The sequence below is a fragment of the Rousettus aegyptiacus genome, unplaced genomic scaffold (genome assembly GCF_014176215.1).
Source record: "Rousettus aegyptiacus isolate mRouAeg1 unplaced genomic scaffold, mRouAeg1.p scaffold_m13_p_12, whole genome shotgun sequence".
NCBI classification, from domain to species: Eukaryota; Metazoa; Chordata; class Mammalia; order Chiroptera; family Pteropodidae; genus Rousettus; species Rousettus aegyptiacus.
Window position 1 is genome coordinate 88,071,517 of NW_023416287.1, and position 15,024 is coordinate 88,086,540.

General features: G+C 38.0%; 1 protein-coding gene across 3 annotated transcripts in view; it reads right to left on the bottom strand.

The window, feature by feature from the left end:
* CDH19 (cadherin 19) overlaps positions 1-15,024 on the bottom strand; it is a 151,807-nt gene that overhangs the window by 127,241 nt on the left and 9,542 nt on the right. For 2 of the 3 annotated variants that reach the window (XM_036230112.1, XM_036230114.1), the window contains exon 2: positions 5,720-5,811. The gene's annotated coding sequence lies outside the window, so the exon portion shown is untranslated. Of the gene's footprint in view, positions 1-5,719; positions 5,812-13,418; positions 13,505-15,024 lie in introns of those variants that run through there. The other variant, XM_036230113.1, reaches the window with a different exon arrangement.

The following is a 15,024-nucleotide window of genomic DNA, read 5'->3' on the forward strand; positions in this document are numbered from 1 at the left end:
GAGCACTGTTCTGTTTTGTTTTCTATTTGCATTGAGCAGGCCCTTCCATTGTCTCTATCAGTTTCTGCCCAAAGTCATGCAAAAATGGAACAGATGACCCTAGGGCTTACTTAAAAAGCCCTGTTACCCCACCGAACAGAGCAAGGAAGCCACAAACAAAGCAAGGATTCATTAGTTTCCTTGGATAAGACCTGTTTAAAGAAATATGATTTGCATAAGTTATTGAGACTACTTTAAAAAAAAAAGCAAAAAACAAAGGAAGAGAAGAAGTAGAATGTGCTGCCCCAAAATATGCCACTTTGGCATTTAAATTATTTTTAGCCAAAGGTAATTAAAAGCAGGAAATGCAGAAAAAGCTCTCTGTACCTCCTTCCTTTTCCGCCTAAAGGCAGGATATGAATTCTCCTTTTACTGAAGAGAGATTCTTATCTTCCTATGGGGGGGGGGGTTGAGGGAGGGGGGTTGAGGGTCGGGGGTAGGGGTGGTGGTATTAACTCACTAGTTTCCTTCCATATATTGACCTTCCCACAGTCTGTCACTCTGGAATCCTACCTCTATCTTCTGTCCTGTCACTGCTCTACAAATGCATTTTCTCGTGGCAGATACGACATGAGTGAGTTCTAGCCACCACTTGGAAACACTCTTCTTTAGAGGTTCCTCTGGTGTGACGTGCACTGCACGCACTGTCAATTATTTGCTTTTTTCTTGTTAATATATCTTTTGCTAAACAGCTCCATCTGAAAACTCAAGATGAGCAGGGGAAAAGTTTTGCCTCTCCTACACAAACATTGCTTCTTACAGACTTTCTTTTCTTGTACTTATTCTTAGAATAAGCTGCATTTCTCACTTTTGAATCTTTAAAATATGGATATTTCCTCTAAAATCTAGTATGTCTTTAAAAAATGAATAATGTAAATATTGTAACCAATTATGGAAAAATTCTAGAATTAATTCCAGGTTAAGTCGAAGTCATTCATTCACTTATTCGTTCACTCAGCACATAATTACTTGGACCTAACACCCCACCCGTTTCTATGGACATATTGTTTAACAAAATTTACAATCTCAGAGGAATACAAACAAGGGTCAATTAAAATATGTTGTAGATAAGGGTAAAGGGGGTCCAATATAAAGGTGGCGGAAGGAAATTTAACTGGATGGTGAAAACATAATGCAATAAGCATACGATGTATTACTGACTTGGACACTTGAAACTTATATAATTTCATTAACCAAAGTCACCTCAGCACATTTAATAATAAAATAGAATGTTGTGGCGGTGCTATGAGAAAATACTAATCCAGGATTCAAAGGTGTTTTGTATTTTATATAAAGTGGTATTGATTAAAGATGGCTGAGTTCCCAAGCGTTGCTGATACAAGATGTGGAAGCAAAGCCCTTAGGCGCCTCCAGCAAGCCAGCTGCTGGGTTCACGCCAAACTGACTCCCATTAACGCCCCTAGAGCCGAAAACCTGCCCGGTTTTACCTTTTAACCAACATATTTTTGAGATCTAATAAAATGACTATTTTTTAAGTCTGTATTTTTTAGAATTCTTTATGACTCGTCAATAGATAACTAAGACAACACATTTTACCTGGAAGTGCAGGGCTGTTTTAACTAACACTAAAGCATAACAAGGCAGTGGCTTTGGGACTACACGGCAAATAAAAGCTAGAAGAGCTGCCAGGCCTCCTAAAATTTTTGGTGAGAATTGAAAAGAATAAGAAAATTGTTACCGGAAGCTAGAGAAATGGGCAGGAAGCTTGGTGACATAGTTGTCTGTACTAACACATAAAATGGAAAATACATCTAATGGCCTATTAGATTTGGCTAAGAAGATTTCTATGCTGAAAATGCTAAGTAGTTATTTAAGGCATATATGAGTAATATGGTAAGAGAAAGGTATGCCAAAAAAAGTAAATATTCAGTTTCAAGCAGAATTTAGAAGAAATATAAAGGAGCCAGGGATTACTGGGGTCAAATGATAACTTTCTCATGCCCGGTTTCTCCCTTAAAATACTCTTCAAGTAAGAAATGGCTTCAAGGTAGAGGTCAAATCCACAGTACTTCCAATTAAACATGAACTGAAGGTTACGATGTTATCTCTATGGCTTGAAGAACATTTACTGAGATTTTGAAAAGATTTAAGCCCAGGCCAAGCTGGGCTTCTGAGAATCTTTAGGACACACTTATTAGACCAATCTTAAACAGACTAAAATGCTTTTAAGAATCCTAAGTGTGTCATCCACACACTAAACTGACTCTGAACACAAAGTGTGAGAGTCTAGACTAAAATGAAATATGAGTGATTTTTGTCTAATGAATTAAATGATATTTCAGTTAACAGAATTTTCACGAAGTGTTTAAAGTAAATTATACCAATTCGCATGACAAAGACGATATACAATGTAAAAAAAAATGCTTTTGCACCCTTTAAATGAGTAAATAGAATACAGGCTGAGAAAGCTACTCAGCTCAAATCCATACGAGAGCACAGTATCAAGACCCTCAGAGGGTATTCTCCAGGCAGTAGAACTTTACCTGATTCAAGAGATTACCAACATGTGTCAGATTTCAAAATTACTATGAACCATTAATGACCATAGGTCCTTACTTTTTTATGTTTTTGGATGGAAACCTCTATAATAGTTACCCTATACCCATCTCATCATAGTATGCCGGATGTATGGGGGATGAGGAGGCAAATAACACGTCTCAAGCTCACAGGTTTCAGTGCAAGAGAAATCGCACTCACAGAACGGACACAAAGAAAACAGACGGAAGGGATCTCGTGCAAACCTAGATGTGTTACAGGTAACACCGTTCAACAACTCGTGCTGCTGCAATTTAAATCCGTGGCTTTGGAGAATGTCTGTAAGTTATGTAATACCGGTATAACAAGTTACAGGCTTTTAAATTGAAATTTATTTTCTGAGTTACTTTAATAGGTAGATCAAGCTGATGAGCACTTGAAGAACTGAACATGAGGAGGCTCATGTGCACCTAGAACAGACTCCAGCCTGACCTTCAAACCAATGATGCAATGGCATGCGGATTGGGGGGACCTCGGAGGCAACTGAGCTTATTTTGCATGTGGGAGGGATGTAAACAATTTCTAGCCAGTGAGCAGACTCTAATATTAAAATGGCCGCAATATTTTTGCTACTTCTCCCATTGAGAAATAAAATTTAATTTTTCTCTCCATGAATCTGTCTGATTCTCTCACCGATTTACAAATAAAACACTATAGATGCGACGTTGCAATTTCCTGGATGAGGCCTTTAGTACGGGCAGCTTTCTTTTATTTTCTTTCGGAATACTAGCTCGATGTTGACATGCTGCCAGTAAAAAGTCCGATTACACCCTGACACTGCCATGTGTGGGGGTCCATGAGTAGCCGCTCCGATCAACAGCTCAGGTTGAGTGGAGCCTTCCAGCCAGCCCTGCCTAGACACCCAAGATGTGAGCAGAGCCAATCCATCAACTAACAGCACCAGTTAGTGACCTCAGCTGATGTCACCAGGAGCAAAAAAAAAAAAAAAAAAGATAGGCCAAGTGGGACATGCTCAAATTTATGATGATGGGTTTTTTGTACTTTTATATTTATTAATAGATAAATTATACATCTAATTTTGAATTGCAATTTTCTTTTCCTTCTCAGTGTAAAGTACATTGATATACTTAACAGTATATAAATAAATTCTCCCTATCTGAACATATAAACAAGTAGATGCAACATACACTATCCCTTTATAAGCTTATTGTTATAGCCTTAGTTATAATTTTCAATTTCTAATCATCTAAAACCACATTAATAACTTTATACCTACATTTTGAATATATAATATGCACAGCGTAATGGATAAAGCATACCAATTACAATAAGAAATATATTTCTCATTATAAGAATTTTATCATAAAGGTCACCTCCAAAAGAATAACATGTATTTAACAGATTTTGCAGAAAGCTAGAAGTAATTAGTGAACTCTGAAAGTAAAGAAGGTAGTGAGAAATATCTGAAGGACAATTTTGGGAAATATTACTCTCCCAAGATTGTATTCTTTCATGTCACATGAAGCTGCCTCTGAATTCAACAAAAATGTGATAGTCTTTAAAAATGGAATTGATATAATCCCATATGAGGTCTTTATAAAATATTGATATGGTAACTAGTCAGATTTTAATCCCAGATAGATTAAAAAAGAAGAAGAAGAAAGAAAGCTCTTCTACAAAGAGCATATTAAAAACAGGTACTTCTAATTATTACAGAGAAAATATTATTTTCATGCAGATAATGTCACCAAGTTCACATGTATCCCATTAGTCCACAAAATGTTAACAATATTATATACATTTGTCCATTAAGTGTGCATGTGATAGTTTTGAGTATTAACATAATGAAATTTAACATTAATTCTATATATTGTGCAATATTAATTTATTGGCCTCAATGTATAATATTAGTTATTAATTTTAATTTTTGCCTTAAGATTATATTAATATTTATATATGAAAAAACTACGGCATCAAAAATCAAAGTCTATTAGCTATCTTGGAATACTTCCAGAATAAATAGAATGCCCTAAATCAGTAGGTATCCATCAATGGAAGCAGTATATTTAGTAGGGAACAAAAATATGCAGTTCTTTTTAAACAAGGTGTTTGACCATCCTGATTGTTCATTCTTTTTGAATTAGTCTTTGTGGGGTAGAGCATGTGTCTTTAATCTTTTAATCATATCTTTCCAAATGACTCATAATATTTTTACGCATTTTCAAGTCAGGGTAGAGGAAAAATTCTGCAGTAAAGTAACTATGGAATGAAAGCTAGCTATGCAGAATGCGAGTCATGACTTTCTTCTCCAAAACTGTGCTTTCCCTGACACTCCCATTCTTCAAGGAAATCACCACTAGTGACCACAGAACACTGATATAAAAAACAAACAAACACTCTTTGAACATTGTGTATTCTAAAATCTACATTCTAATTTATTTAATCCTCACAATTCCCTAATAAAATTGTCTTTATAATCCTTATGTTACTGATGAGGAAACAGAGGCTCAGAAAGGTGAGAAAATTACCCTAAGACTACACAGAGTCATCATTCATTTTGAAAGAAAGTATGTGAACCTAAGATATCAATATTGCTTTGCCATTATGTCTACTTTCTATCAATTTCTCCAAATTGCATCATCTTTAGTCACAACACGTGATATTTACAGATCTGGTGTTTAAATCAACGACACCATATCTAAGATAAAAATATATATATATATATATATATTTTTTTTTAAATCAAATCCATTAGTGTTGTTCATCTTAATTTTTATTGATTGGACCCAAAGCTAGAATTCCCATCATTTATTCCCAAGAACACATTCACACATTTCCAATATTGTATTGTTTGGGAGCTAAAGTCCCTTTCTTCAGATGTCTCCATGGTATCGGGATGGTTTTGTCTATAACATACTATGTCTTTCTTAGTGTAGACAAGAAATTCTGGAGTGTAGTGAAGACAGGACCCTTCAGAGCCTGGCTTCCCTTACCTTTAATAAGTCTATATTACATAACTGCCAAGATTATTAGTAAGTTTAGGACAGTTCCTTGTGTTATGTCAATATTAGTATTGATTTCAAACTTGAATAAGTACAATCGATTGGGAAGGAATAGAAAAATGAATCTAGCTGAGGATAATTACAAAAAGAAATGGTCGTACCTTTGTTTGGCTTGACAGAATCCGCGGTCCTCAGTTAAGCTCGCAGCGGCCACTTCCGAGACGAGCCTTCTGAAGTGCCACCTCCATTCTGGCTGGAGATAAAATATGACAGCACATCTCAGGAGAAGCTGCAGGGTTTTGAGACAAGTTCTTATTCCTTTCGCACTTTATTATCTGAAAATGTTTCTGGCGAGAAGTTTTACTTCCGTTTTTCTTTCTATAATGAGGAGTCATGGGCAATTGCGATAAAATAAATAACATGAAAGACATCCGCTTTCCTGTTGTGTTAAAAAAGAGCCCAAGAGGGCACTGTAACCAGATCACAGTCACCTGATGACTAAGTGACAGTCCTCGGCATCATTAATACTGTCACTCTGGCAACACTTTGTCCCATACCCTTATGTTTATATATTTGCAAGATGATGCTATTTGAGAAGTTATTTTCCATATTTTTGACTAAGTGATAATGTCGGTGCAATGAAAGCTACTGATCATGCTCGGTTTAGCACTCATACTACGATTTGAGGGTGAACTCTGCTTCTTTCACTCTGATGTAAACTTGGGGTAGGTTATTTTGAGTAAGATGAGCAGCCACCAGAATAGTTTATGATCATGAGTTTGAAAAAGACAGCCTCGCTGGCTTAAGTGAAAGAAATGCCTAAACTTGGTTATTAAAGATTTGTTTTTGGTCAAGAAATTAAATGTGCAGATTAAGTAAACCTAGACAAATATTTGTCCCATTTGTCTTCTCTATTTGTACTAAATTTGAGGGGTACAGTTTTTAATCTGTCCCCTCTTCTCCTTTATCTCATAAGAAAAAGTGACCCTCTTGGCAGGTACAAAGCTACTGCTGGTAAAGTGAGGAGGGGAAAGAGAGAGGAGGTTCAAGCAGCAAGGGACTTGGTACACAGTCTCTTTCTGTTCTTTTATTCAGCTGGTAAATTAACCGAGCTCCATAGGAACTAAATTCTTTTTGAGTTCAAACAGCTGGATTACTGAGTGTCTCCCATGCTTTTATTATTGAAAAAGGGAGGAAAAAACAAACAAGAAATGAAATAGAAAAAACCAACCAAACAAAAATGTGATTTTTTCTCCACGAAAATTACTTCTCTAGTCCTGAATACTGGCTCTTTCCTACAACTCTGAATTCCTAGTTTATTTAGCCTTCAATTATATAATTACGCATTATTTCAACAACTCCAGTGTTGTTAATCTTTTTCTCATTAGTTCATGTAACACATATTCATTGAATATATGCAGGCATTGTGCTGGAAAAATTGTCCCTGAGTTAATGAAGAACTAGGCTCTATTATAAAACATACACTTAAATATATTAATAATAGCAAAAATGATAAGTACACATAAAACTGCATGCAAAATATGATACGAGAATGGTTGATTTCAGTATATTGAGCGCCTCCTCTCTTGTGGGCACCATGCCTCTCCCTAGAGATTACATAACTGAATAAATCCATCAGACATGCTCTGTGACATGGAGCCTAGAAATGGGCGTGCCAACATAGCATGCCAGGGCGGTATTACAAATGCACCCACAGCAGCAGGAAAAAAGCCACCTCCAGATGTATCCACGGATCGCACACTGGGAAGAATAATGCCAGACTTGTATCTTCAAAAACGAATAGAATTTCGCTGATGAGAATGGAAAAAGGATCTCTCCAGGTGGAGTAGCGATGAGCTAAGACGCAGTGTGGGAGATGGCTCCGTGCACTCAGGAAACTAGAGCAGTTCTGTGTCCTTAGAATGTCAAGTGCAAAAAGAAGCGTCTGGACATGAGGTGGGGACGGAACCTCGGAGGCCATCGCGCTGTCTGGAGTGGAGCCTCGGTGACTTTAGACTCCAGCCTGAACGGAGAAGGATGATATTGACACTTCTTAACAGGAGTGCGTTTCTTTAGGAGAGATAAAGAGGACGGTACGGCGTGAGGCTGGAGCAGGAAATGACTGAGAGACTAAATCGGTAAGAAGTCTATGCCGAAAGAGACCTATTCTTAAAAAATGTTGGGTTCTAGAACATATATGAGACATACTATCAGCAGTTCATAGTTTATTGGATGTGGCAGGTAGGTAGAGTTAAGAACAAGAATGATGATATAAATTATTTGAAGGAAGAATTGAGTAAATTTTTGCTTTTTATATTGTGTATAATAATATTGTAAAAACATATTTATTGTGCTACTCTCTGGCATATAATTATTAACAAGAAATGGACCAGGAATTATTACAGAATTTTTTGTTGACTACATAACCGAATATATAATATATATCTAATTCTTAGGTATTTAAAGAATATTTTATTACCTTTTATTCTCTGAGAAAAGCTGTCTAAAGTGAGCCAGAAAAGACAGAGCACATTTCAGTACCAAGGTATGGCTCTTCCACTATAAAGCTACTGAATTCATCCCAGTTTTGATTGATTTTATCCGCAAAGGAGACAGAAAATCTTTCAAAGTAAAAAGAGTTTGAGTGCTTGAGTATGTTTCTGATTAGAGACTAATCAAATTAATCAAGTTATCAACCACCGAAACCATTACACTAATCGAGATGTTGGACACACTTAGTAGAAATACAGAACCTGTATCTTTTTTCTCGTCTACATCAGGTATTAGAGAGCTGCAGTGACTGTGTGACACATCAGTTACAGCGACTCCTTCCTGTGCTAGACTTTCAGAAAACCTGAATAATCATGACGAATGATGATTTTTTAATCATACAATCATGCCATCTTTACCCAGGCAGTCAGGGTATAACTTTTATAAATTTTTAATTTTTTCATTACAGAGCCTTGGTTTTTGAAAGTATTTAGACAATTTCACTGTATCGATAAAGGGATTAGTTAGTGTAGCAGGTAGGTACGAAGTAGCCCCCAGAAGCACATGGATGTGGAATGCGCTACCAAAGAGAGTAACGTGTGGGAGGCAAAATTCTGCAGTCTGTACGGACATTGCCAGTTAAAATTGTGGGACATGGAGTTAGTTAATCATTTCTTTTTCTCTAAGACCTTCAGTACCTTGTTTCATAAATGAGGTTTCTAATTAATGAGGTGAAACTAGATCCCGCAGAGAACCCAAGAACAAGAAGTTGTCTTCTGAAAGACCAGGTTCTGATGCTCCCAACGGAATACGCGCGGGGCTCAGAACAAGATACAGACAAGGCTCCCCCAGTTCCACAACAACAGCCAGACAGGCCCTCTCCCCAGTATCTGGATCGTCCAGCCTTCTGCATACACATTAACACACACAGTCACAGACTGCTTCCCCTTCTCGTACTGTTCAATCGAGAACTGGCTCCTGTTTCCTTATTTCCTTCTCAGATTCATCTGCACAAACCCAGATTCCAGCCCAGGTCCGCCCTCCTCCTCCCGAGGCTCCTCCAGGGTTCCTGTTCCTGTCCTGCGGCAAGTTACATAAACCTCACTGGATTTGACTCTGGAATGCAGCGTGCAGGTAATTTTTATATCATACGGTTAGGTTCTGTAGAACGATCACGTAGGAGTGGGCAACCAGGGAAAACTTCATAGGGTTGTGATTATTTAAAACTGACATCAATAAAAGAATGTCAATGTTATAAAGACCTGGAGAAATAAATGCATTCCTGATCGAGAACAGATACAATCGAAGGCCTAAAGATGGAAAAACAAAACAAAACAAAACAATGTTTTTGGGTTTAGCCAGTACGAATCACCTTACCAACTCTGTGTACAAAGTAAATCCACAACTCTTTTATTTTCCCCATTTACCAAAGTCTCACTGCACATGCAACTGTTGTTAGGAAACAGCTAAGTATCTCTGTCTTAAAACCTCCCAGTTCAATAGTGTTCAAGAACCGGCTTATCCAGTCTAATGGGATCCTTTCTGAGTAACTAAAAACCAGAGACAACTACTCCAAGAGCATCCCATAGTCTATTTCTTTACCACTTCCATAGTATCACTGTTCAGCTGAACCGGTATCTGTGAGAAAGAGATGTGATGATGGTCTTCGTTTAGATTCCCATATGCAGCAGAGAGGAGTCACGCCCTCTCAATGCCAAGTTTGCCTAAAGGTGCTTCACTCTTTACCTCTTGGAGTTTCACCTCTTTAGTGTACCCCATTATTGCCAGAGTTTATTCCGCAAAGAACCACCACAGTGTGGGGGGTGTTGGGGAAATGTAATTAAAATCTCCTCCCAACCCACGACACATGTCCGCAAAAGGAGAAGAGAAGGAAAGCACTTTTATGATTGAATGCGCATCAACACAGAACAGGGTGCACGTCACGGGCGATTTGCTAAGAGACGACAAAGGCATCTCACCATATAGAGTCAAGCAGATGCAGCCCATTATGGACATGTTCTCAAGAGAAACAGTAACTGGTCCCTAAGCAAGAGGATTTAACAGCGCCATTAGTCATACATAGTTTATCCTATGTTAACATGGCTATGGGGGTGACCGTATGTGTTGGCTGAATGGCTTTATCTAAAAGAAAAACAAACTTCTCACATCTTAAAAGCAGGAGGTAGTTTTGGAGCAAGATGCTCAGTGAAGGTCAGCTTCTACCTTCCCATGGATACTGGGAGGGAGGGCCTGAATCATCTTCTGTATATTTCAAAGAGATGACTCCCAGGTCTTTAACTGGCAAGAGGCTTATTTAGCTTTTAAAATATTTACATACATTTGAAAGAGATAGAGAGAGCCCTTAAAAGTGTTCTAAAGTAAATACTCTAAGAAATGAGAAAAGGAATTAAGCTCTGTGCTTCAGTGTGATATCAAGTGTTGGCAGCACTACGATTTCAAGGCAAAGGCCATGTTTCTCCTTATAATTATAGGGAGCGGACATAGGAAGGATGAGCTGTGAAGAAAAGGTGTTAAGGAAGAAGATAGTCTGTCAAGAGACCCTTACCTTCTGAAGTCATAAAGCGAGGATGACTGAGGGCAAGCCTAGGTTCTGATTATATGGATTGCAAAGTTTTAATAAAAAGTCAACCTAAGCTGTGTTCAACATGACTGAGTTCTGTGGGCCAAAGATGGTTAGGGATGCTGGGATGAAAGTAGGCTCCCTGACCACAATGGAAATAAAGGCATCTCACAGGTAACGCTAGGTGGTGGCACTAGACATCAGAGACAAAGCTGCCACAATAGGCTCAGTATTGAAAGAGCTACCAGAGCCTTTGGATGCAGAGGGAGCTATTTCTGGCTAGTTCATCTATGGATCACTTAGAAATTCAATTACTGGATAGCCTTTTAAGGCTTCTCATGACATACTTACAGGGACAAATTCTAAGGTTTCTGGGCAAGTGCCTAACGAATACCATTTTAATGGGGCTCTATTACCTTTTACTCAGTTCTTATATATAAGTGCTTTGGAAAATCACTAGATCCTACATTGTTTGGAAGGCTGGGTTCTTTTGGGGGAAGATATAGAACATGAATCTCCTCCAAAGTTTTCAAAAGAGTGACTCTTTCCTAAGAAAAGCGAAATTACATGGTCCTTCTGGGGGTGAGTATACTTAGGTACTGAAACGAGGCTGACCCTCATACTCAGCACTCACAGTAAGGGATAACTAAGAGAGGCAGATAGGTGATAAGGAAGTCAGGGTCTGATTGTGTCTTGCCCTGAAAACAACTAATAGTAGGTATAATGGGACTCTAGAACCATTCTATCATCGTTTGCTTTTGTAGAGAATATATATATTGAGGACTGATACATTTGTAGTGGCCACAATCATATTATTCGTTCCAAGATGAGCTATATTAATATAGAAAGAGCCAAGCGGAAGTCCTAAGCAGAACCTGGCCATTCCTACCAAATAATAAACAAATAAGCAAACAAAAATTCTAAACCCCTGGAATAATTGTGCAGACTACACATCTCCATTTATCTTTTCTCTATTTGGCTGTATGAACTGAAATAGGTTGTGAAAATGACATTAGATTCTTACAAATGTATTCAAGTTGTAAGACCAATCATAGCTTTGATTCCAGATATGGTATTTCTACTGGCGTAAATCAACACAACATCTGAAAACTGGTAGAGTCTTTCTTTCGTTGAGTTATTTTTTTTTTCTATCCCAAACTGTAAGATCACAGACCATTTGCATTTTCTCAATCGAGACAAGAGTATACTTTATAATGTTTTTCTCCGGTGCTAGATGAAACACTGTGCTTATCATCCGGAGATAGTTCACCGAAGCTTTTATCATTCTCAAAGACCATGAAAAATTACACTGCTTCATAACATTGATAACATTATGTCATGCCAACCTGATATGCAAAGAGTAGCAAGCACTTTAAAGGCCTTATCGGCACACGTGTACGCCCAAAGGTTGAAGATAAACACGGTGAAACTCTCAGGAGTCCGCTCGTGTGGCGAATTTGGGGTTACGCCTTTGAAATGAGAGTCAGGTTGTCGCATCTACCCACCATGATGGAAGGCGGCAGTCCTGGTGGATGCCTTTGGATTTTGGAGACAGCATACATCACAACTGAACTTGCTCCTAGAAACCACTCGTGAGATAACCTGTAAGGCTGCCAGTTTTAAATGGGAACCGAAGCATGAATAGTCTCTACAGCAGGTCTAGGCTGGCGTGAGCTTCCTCTGCGCATGGAACTTATGGCCAATAATGTCCAGCAGTATAAGGGCCAGATAAAAACAGAGCATAAAGTACTGACAAGCACTGAAAAAAATCACAAAATATATTCCAAGGTTCCTGAGTAGTCTAACCCCTCCTTTGCTGGTTAATACTCAATTTTAAAGCTTTTCTTGATCTGGTGCTAAACCTCAGTGAAGATGGAACATTTGATCATGGAACAAAAAATAACTATGTAATCTCAACTGTCAATAACATATGGAATATCATCTGATCCACTGAACCGTAAATGGGGACATGCACGGCACCAGAAGTTTTTTGTAAAAGAGAAGCTTTATATAAATGCAGAGGATTGAGTGTATCCATATGGTGGTCACAAATTGCATGAGCAGATGGGTATACTTTTGTTCTACTTTAACTGCTTTCAGCCACACCTATAACCTTATTTTGTGTACTTACAACAAATTAACAGGAAAAACAAAAACAAAAACAAAAACATGCTGCTTCACAGAGGGATCGGCACTGTATGTTGGTAAGGGCTGAATTGTATTTTAATAAGGAGTAGTCTTGAAAAACTGATGGAGGGATATTCTCCCGATGAACAGAACTGTGACAAGGACATCTGATTGTGCACATTATGTGAAAGGACAGTGTAAGTCACAGGTCAGCAGCAGCCTGACTGATGATGAATAGTGACTGATGACCGACAGGGAATTCAGGAGCTTGGAAAACGGGTGAAGGGGACATGGAGATGAGGCGCGTGGATGGACTTCTGAGAACACAGAATGAGAACATAGTCACGTTTCACACATGGAGGGGATCGACAGCAGGGGACGCTCACAACAGTCAGGAACACGATGAACATCTTTGCGGATTTAAGTCAGCGGCTTTGCCAAATATCCCTGACACTTAGACAATGAGTCCACTTACAAAACAGCAATAGCACAGAGATGGAGCCTATTCATGGCTGTGAACGGACTCACTAAAACACGGTCTTCTAGTCTACACTGATCTGTCTCCTACCGGCACTAACAGCTGAGTTATTGCTATTTCATCCTCTAAGTGCATAAACTGGCCATCTGCATGATAGCGAGAACACATTTTGCATATGGATTACCTTCGATGCTACGCCAACTCGACCGTCTATGGATTTATTGGAAGACTGATGTATGTGGCTTGCATCAATAGACGCCCATATCTTCTGGCTTCGGGTTAGATCTGGCTTACAGGGATTCCCAGCCGGATAGAGGAGGGAAGAGTAAATAATGAGCATTGCGTAATTATAATTATATTCTTTTCCCGGTTGCAGAGATTTCCTCAAGTTAGCTATTGTCACTTGACTCAAGATCACTGCCCTTATCCTAAGGCAATCTTCTAGTTCTACTTGTTACTCTCTGCAGAATAAAACCTCATATAATCTTTTGGAGATAATGGCAAAGCTGCTGGTAGTCTCGGGTTTTGGCAGTAGATCTTATTCTTTGGTTCTTCCTACCACACTTTTGTAATTCAATAAGGATAATTTGTGTATGTCGTCTGTATGCAATTTTAAACACAAAAGTCAGAGAGTTGGAAAGAAAAGCAAGATACTTCTGTGATACCGAAACCAGTGGAGTTCAAGGGCATAGAATAAAGATACGCAGATACTGTCAATTGTCGCTAAGAAATTTAGTCATATGGGACTATGAGAAGATGTCCTAAAAAGTAAATCTTGCTTTCCGTGTATCCTCAGAGCCTAACACGGTGCCTTGCATACATCGGTATACAAAAATCTGCTGTTGAATGCACAAATGCAAACTAGAGTGCTCTGTACGCATACAGATGTGCTGGTGATATCATTCTCATCAAAACATCAATTACACTTCTGACGTTTTGATTTCCATATCACTCCAGGTGAAGTTTCTGATATCTCATGCTGAAGGTGACATTTTTTCCCCTTTAGGAGTAATACTTTTTTTATTGGCGGTAACTTCCCGTGAAAATCGTTCTAGTTGAAATATACACATTGTATTTTTTTTTATTTTACTTGGGGTTCAGTGTCCTATGGCATTTATAATGTAGATTTGCAGAGAATAGAAAATAACTTTAAATGCTGCTTGGTTAACAGAGAGTGTTTCACATGTCATTTCATAAATTCAGAGTCAGCACAGTTTCTTCTGCTTGTCTCATTTGACTCATCAAAGTAGAATGAAATCTAATCAATCCACAATCATGCTAATCAATGTACTGTGCTACTTTCATTGCAGCGAAGAATAATGTTGTTATAAACTCAGTTACATTTTAGAATAATGCAAAAATTGAAAGTGCTATTCTTTGTGATATGTAAATGAAGCATTTTATGACCTCAGGCTTTACCATCAAAATTCCATTTTGATCCATCAATTTTTATCAACAAATTAAAAGAACTTGTAACTCAAAAATGGGAAACAATAAATTTAAAGTTGTGGCTTATTATTTCTACAGAATATTACAAAATAGATTACTTGTAACAGCAATATATAAATATACATGGGAATTGTGAAATAAAAAATTCAAATTGTTTCTGTACCACACTGAGATAAATATTATAAAAGGCTGTTATGCTCTAACTGACAGAATACTTTATAAGAATTTTCTCCTTCTGACATGAGAAAACAAAGTAACATACCTTCTTACGCTTCAGAATTTTTAATTCCTCAAGTGTTCCTGCTCTCTAACATATTCTAGGCTCCATATGCTTCTTATCT